Below are 6,060 nucleotides of genomic sequence, written 5' to 3'. Positions count from 1 at the left end.
TTCCCAGACAGACATTTCTTGTCAGACTCTGTGACCCCTGGGTTTGGATTTAATGGCCTATTTGCCCTCACCTTGAGGCTTGGGTTGGCAAGGGAAGCTCTAGAAACTGTTCATTTTCTCTTAGGCATGATTCCTGCCATTTTGGTTGAGAAACACTGGTGTTCGAAGGCTTGGTTGTGTAACGTGAACCAACCATCTGGGCTTTTCCTGGGATCGCAGTGCTGATCTGATGGAACATTTAGCAAGAGGAGCCATAAGTTAAACATTTCCATAAGACATATACGTGTATGGGTATGTCTGTGTTCATATAAATATAAAGCTCTGTGTATACACTTATCAGTATAAATCCCTAACAAACACCATTTATCAACATTTGCCTATGAATTTTAAAGTGGATGTAATTTAGAACATGATTTAAATACATACAAATATATAGGTGTACTTGCAGTTCCTTATTGGCCAAATTTCCAGGTCCCACTGCTAAATATGATTCTCATATTCATTACCAGGGTGAAAGAGGGACTGAACTCACTCTGGACTCTTATGACTCTGGAACCTTCTGGAGCTTATGCTCAGCTTCTGGGCAAAGGCTTTGGCACTAAAACCCTTATACTCTTCTCCTTTCTGCTAGAATCCGTTGACCTCCCGCTGACTCTCACTGCCCTAGCAAAAGAATGTTGTCTTTGACCGCCAGTCCCCAGGACCCCAATGCCCTCCAGTTCCTTTGCTAAAGGAAATCCCTGTCTCTCTGTCCACAAGGAACCCAGCTGCCAGAGGTGTCTCCCCACTTCCAGCGCCTGAATGCCATCTCTCTTGCAAGCAACAAAGCAGAGTAGAAAGATATTCATGGAAAGTCCTTCCCTGTGAGCCAATTTTTCCTGGGACGGTTACTCTTTTTCCAATCAAGAAAGAGTTCTCTTGATAATCAAGTTACTGATTTATTCTCAACCCTTCCCTCCCCACTGATATTTGAGGCTTGGAGTGGCAACAAAAATAACTTCACATGGAAAACTAAGGATTACTCACTAATTGTGTTCCCTTCGCACTCATCTTCCTTGCCAAGCAATCTTGAGTTTTGCCACATTTTTCTTTCTTTCTTTTTTTTGGAACATTAAAAAGCAGAAGGAGGCAACAGAGAATGAGAGCAGATAAGGCTTTAAAATAGGAGTGTTAACGTGGTTCCCTGCAAGGTGTGTTCCTCGTCTGGTGATCAGCAATCTGAGGTCTCTTGCTTTGGGGTAGTGTCGGTCTAGTAGGAGACTGGGAAGCATGTGAACGAGGGAGGGTGCGCCAAATGAAATAACCGTCGAACATCATTCTTCTTCCTCAAGGTTTCCGGTGAAAAACACGTCTAAGCAAACGTAAAATATTGCAAATGAAAAAGCAATCTGTGAAATAAAATCCATAGCAATCAGTCTCGCTCGTTCAGAACGTGTTCGCAAAACACTTTACACGGGAGGTTCTCAGACATGTTTGCTTCCAGCACTCCCTCCAAAAAAGTCATTTTGAAGAGCTCTGCGCTGTTTTAAAGACAACATCCAAAATTTTTTCACCGGAAGTTTAATTAATGGCCGAGGAGATCATTTCCAGCAGATGGTAAACGTTGATATTTTAAACTAAAAGTGCACATGACTCTCAAATGTGCCTGATGGGAGCAAAGTATGTGGACAATGTAATGACTCATTTTCATCCACTCACAAACACAGGAAGAATCTTATTTAATATTTGGAAATAATAAAGCCTTTATTTTTGTCCTTGAACCTATATCCAGTCCACTCCTCTGGTTATTTGCACCTTCGTGATATGGACACTTACCCTTGAGAATCTTTTATTCGCTGTGCCATCATGCTTCTCTGCAACAAGGTAGATTTGCAAACTGTGTTTCTGGCTGGACTGCAGAAGAAGAGTTGGAGACAGATTTATGGTCTGAGGGACTGAAGGACCCTAAGAAAGTACTCAGCAGCCTGATTCAACATAGTGCTCAGTATGAGAGGAGCAAATAGCCTGTGCCTGGGACCTAGATGTCTCCACAGCTTCATCCCTAGTAAATACGCAGCAGAGTCTTCATGGATTATCAGGCAAAACTCTCTATAAGACTCCGGCAGCACAAAGCAGCCTAATTGGGCCAGAGGCATGAAAGCAAGCCCTGAAAGTGAGAGGCGAGATTTAGCCCTTTCTGTATAGAAGGCCATCTCTGCACAGGGCACCATGCGTGGCCACAGTGTGCCTGCTGACCCAGAAAGCAGCACAAGGGATCAGCATTCATGCCCCCAGGCCAGTACCCACTCTGGTGGGCAAAACCCACTCCAAAACCAGGCTGAGGGCACCAGCTGTGGGCAGCAGCCCCATTGGCAGCCCCGTGATAATGGCATTGGTGGTCTCATCATGGCGGGGAGAGCATCCCGAGACCGCCAGTGCCTTCCGTGGTCGTGGTGACTTCACCAGCGGCTAAGGGTGACTTTGACCAGGTGTCAGTACGTTTGCTCAGATGAGGGGCTTCGCTGTGACTTCCAGGGCGATGTCCCCGGAAGAAGCCAAAATGGGAAAGCCAACAATTGGCCAACACAGGAAAGACTTCTTTGCAAACTCATATGAACCACAAACTGAGTTGTCACCCCTCAAGAAAACTGGGATGAACTTTCAAGATTCCCAGAGTTACTGCATTAGCAAAGGGAAGCCAGAAGCGAGAAAGTATTGCTTTTCACTCAACACAATGCTGTTTCTACCTCAGACCTTTGAGGCCTGGGCAAAGTTGAGGTCGGAACAGAATCTCCCCGAAATTTCCAGTGGGTCAGTCCATCGCTGGACGAGAAGCAACAGCTGGAAAACAGAAGACTCCGAGACTGAACTTACCAGGATGGCACCTGAATTTAACACAAAGTGGGTCTGCCTTTACTTATTCTACAAGGCTTAAAGGGGGAAAGATAGTTAGCGTCAGTCAAACCAGGGCAAAGAGCACAGAGAGTGAAGGAAAGCGGAAGTTACCCTGGGGAGGTCTACCTTCCGATCCTTATACAAGATAAGGGGAGAAAAGAGCCTTGTGCTGATCATCCGTCTCTAGCTCCTGCCTAGAAAATGCCAACCGCCAATAACCATGACCTGTGCACTGAGTCGCTGATGTTAGTTGTGTTTTCAGAGAGTTTGAGGTTCTGTGAATGAGAAGTCACGTAGATGAGCCATGTATTTCCCTGATGTGGAAGACAAGAGTCTCTCCATCCCCTCTGAGCAGAATGCAGCGGGCAGGCAGGAAGACAATTGTCTAGAAAAAGACTCCATGCTATAAAACAGAGGCCTTGCTTCTAACAAATTGCCAAAAATGAAAAATCGGTAGGCAGCCAAGTCTGGCTACAGCATGTTCTGAAGAGAATTTTCTGTATCCATCGGCACTCTCCCTTTGGTTCTTTTCCCCCAAGAAGCTGAGAAAACAATCCCGAACAGAAACAGCTCTGGGCTGGGAAAGCATTTTGGCACCTGAAGATAAATCAGCACATATGCACGTTCCCAGAAGCCTCCCAGAAGCCTCCCCTCCCCACCCCCACCTAAGACCCCAACCCATATTGGCATGCAACTCTCTAAACCCCCCTCAGCCTGCATAAGGTGAGCACATCCCTACCCAACACTTGACCGTATAGTATAGGAGGGGCGAATAGGGTCTCAAAGCCAAGTGTGTCCCGCTCTGAACATCAGTGAGTCACGGACTTTGTCCACAGTCCATCACTTGGGTAAGTTCTCTATTACTTCTCTAGTTGTTTGGCTTCTGTCCACGAAATTGCAAGCTCCTTTCTCCTTCCTTTTTATCAGCTGTAGTACCTAGGGCACTGGACAGCGCTTAATAAATATGCAGTTCAATTGATTGGATACACCTGATTCGATCGCTGAGCGGGAACAAGCCATTAGCAGAGACAATTTAGGAGAGCCTTGAAAACCTGACCTCGGCAGATGTGCCAAGCCGTTTTACAGATGCGAACTCATTTACTCCACATTACAACCCTGACAGGTATTCCTTTTACAGTAAGGACATCAACAATGGAATCAGGGATAAAACCGGAAGTTGGATCTGAGAGACTCTGGCCCTGAGTCCTCCTTAGCGAGAGAAGCCTCCCTGGGTCGGTTCCCGACGGCTCACCTCTGGCCCCTGTGGGCAGGTCCCTCCCTCCTGCGAGACCCTCGCCTCCCTCAACACTGCGTAAGGGCTCCCTGCCCGCAGAGAAGCAGAACAAAAGTATCTCCCTTCTCACAGACCTTCATCTCCGAACCCCAAGCTGGTCATGGCCTTCCAAACATATTGCATCTATTTATAGAGAAAGAATCAGATAAGAGAGAGGATTTCCTGAAGAGAAGGAAAGAGGAAATCTAGGGATGTCACGTGAGCACACGAAGCGTCCCCTGGACCCACTCTACTCACATCTGGAGTACTCGCTTTCTTAGGCAAACTCGAGCTTTCTCACCTTGGAAAACAACTAATACAGAAAAGAAACTCAACGGGTCTTCCAGAAAGAGTCTCTGGAATGTCATCTGAGCCTTGGTTGCTAAGGAATTCGCTCCCTATCTTGTATCTGATCACCAGCGTCTACTCCAGACTGGTCAGTCGTGAGTTTCTTGAAAACCACAGTCACAACCTCCACATCCTGTCATTTGAAATAACAGCAGCAATGATCATAGCAAACATACATATAATACTTAAAATGCCTGAGACATTATTTCACCTTTATGCTCTCAGGGACCTGGCGAGGCTGCTCTTTTTCCACCTGCATTTCACAGATGAGGGAACTGAGGCACGAGAGACTTGTCTCTTGCCCAAGGTCAAGGACTAAGCCATGATGGTGCCAGGATTCAAACCTCCGCAATTTGGCTCCAGTGCAGGCTTGTGGCAACTCTAGGACAGAGATACTATGCTGAATTAGAAGGTATATAAAATGTATCATCAGAAATAAATCATATACCAACATAGCTGTGATGGACATCACAGCATCAGCATCTTACTTTCTTCTTGCTTTGCTTTTGCAAAAAAAAAAAAAAAAAAAAAAGTTTGGGGGGCGGGGATTCAGAGTCAAGTGCCTTTAAGGTATAGTAATATCTAGTCACTAGGACTAACTACTCCAACAACCTCTGTGTTTAGGTCAGGTTTGCAGAAAAGCCCTCCAAATGACTCCTTGCCCATACTCATTGGCCATTCCAAGTGTAAAACAACAGATCCTTCAGTTGTTGGCAACCAAAGAAGTGTTGGGGAAGTCAGCCGTGCACAAGACTTCAGGCAAGAGGGGAAGGCTAGAATTGATGGACATCTGTCATTTGTATCATTTCCTGCCAGGAGGCAAGAGGTTGAGTTTACTGAAGAAAAGAGAAACGCTACGTCCCTGCTCTCTGTCTTGCCGAGAAACATTTCCCCAGTAACTCCTTTGATATCAAAGGACGGCCATTTTTGCCTTAGCTCGTTAGACTTCTAGTAAGATACAGTGGGTTTAACACAAGCCTAATAAATCTAATGAAATCTCAATAACAGAATGTCAGGATTAAAAAAGTAAAAAGTCCAAGAGACCAAATGAATGATATGTTCATATCTCCTTAGGAGACCAAAAATTTGATAGATGAGATTTTTATGCAGAAAAGAGAACCCAGCCACCCTAAATGGCTTCTAGAGGGAAAACGAAGAGAAAAGAGTCAGTTTGCCCCCACCCCCAGAGACCTAAAAAGACTCTGGTCTTGGAGGCACCAAGCAGCATGGAAGGTTGTGTGAAACTTACAAAGAAAACACAGATAAAAGAATGCAGACATGGTTCAGCTTCTGTCCCTTCCCCTGACAGCCAGACAAACTGCCCACCCCCCCCCACATGTACACACGCATACACACACATGGACACATGCATGGGAAACAAAAAATTATTTTCCATCTGATTCTCTTGATTTAAAAGGGCATTGATGAACACCTCCCTCAAAGGACCCAAACTATATATATCACTGGGAAATTTTAAGAACATCAAAAACAAAGAGGAGACCCTAAAAATATCTAGAGAGGAAAAGTAAAGCATTTCACAGAAAAAGTATCAGGACAGCAGAAGC

The 6,060-nt window shown here is 45.3% G+C and overlaps 1 long non-coding RNA gene across 1 annotated transcript; it reads right to left on the bottom strand.

Annotated features, from left to right (window-relative positions):
- Positions 1-1,093: 1,093 nt before the first annotated feature.
- On the bottom strand, positions 1,094-1,889 carry LOC309868689. The gene is made up of 2 exons (XR_014313784.1): positions 1,816-1,889; positions 1,094-1,351 (listed from the first exon to the last, which is right to left on the bottom strand). It is a non-coding gene; the product is annotated as an uncharacterized lncRNA (long non-coding RNA).
- Positions 1,890-6,060: the final 4,171 nt, after the last annotated feature.

This window comes from Mustela nivalis, assembly GCF_964662115.1.
Source record: "Mustela nivalis genome assembly, chromosome: 7".
NCBI lineage: Eukaryota > Metazoa > Chordata > Mammalia > Carnivora > Mustelidae > Mustela > Mustela nivalis.
This window is presented reverse-complemented; position numbering and strand designations above follow the sequence as displayed.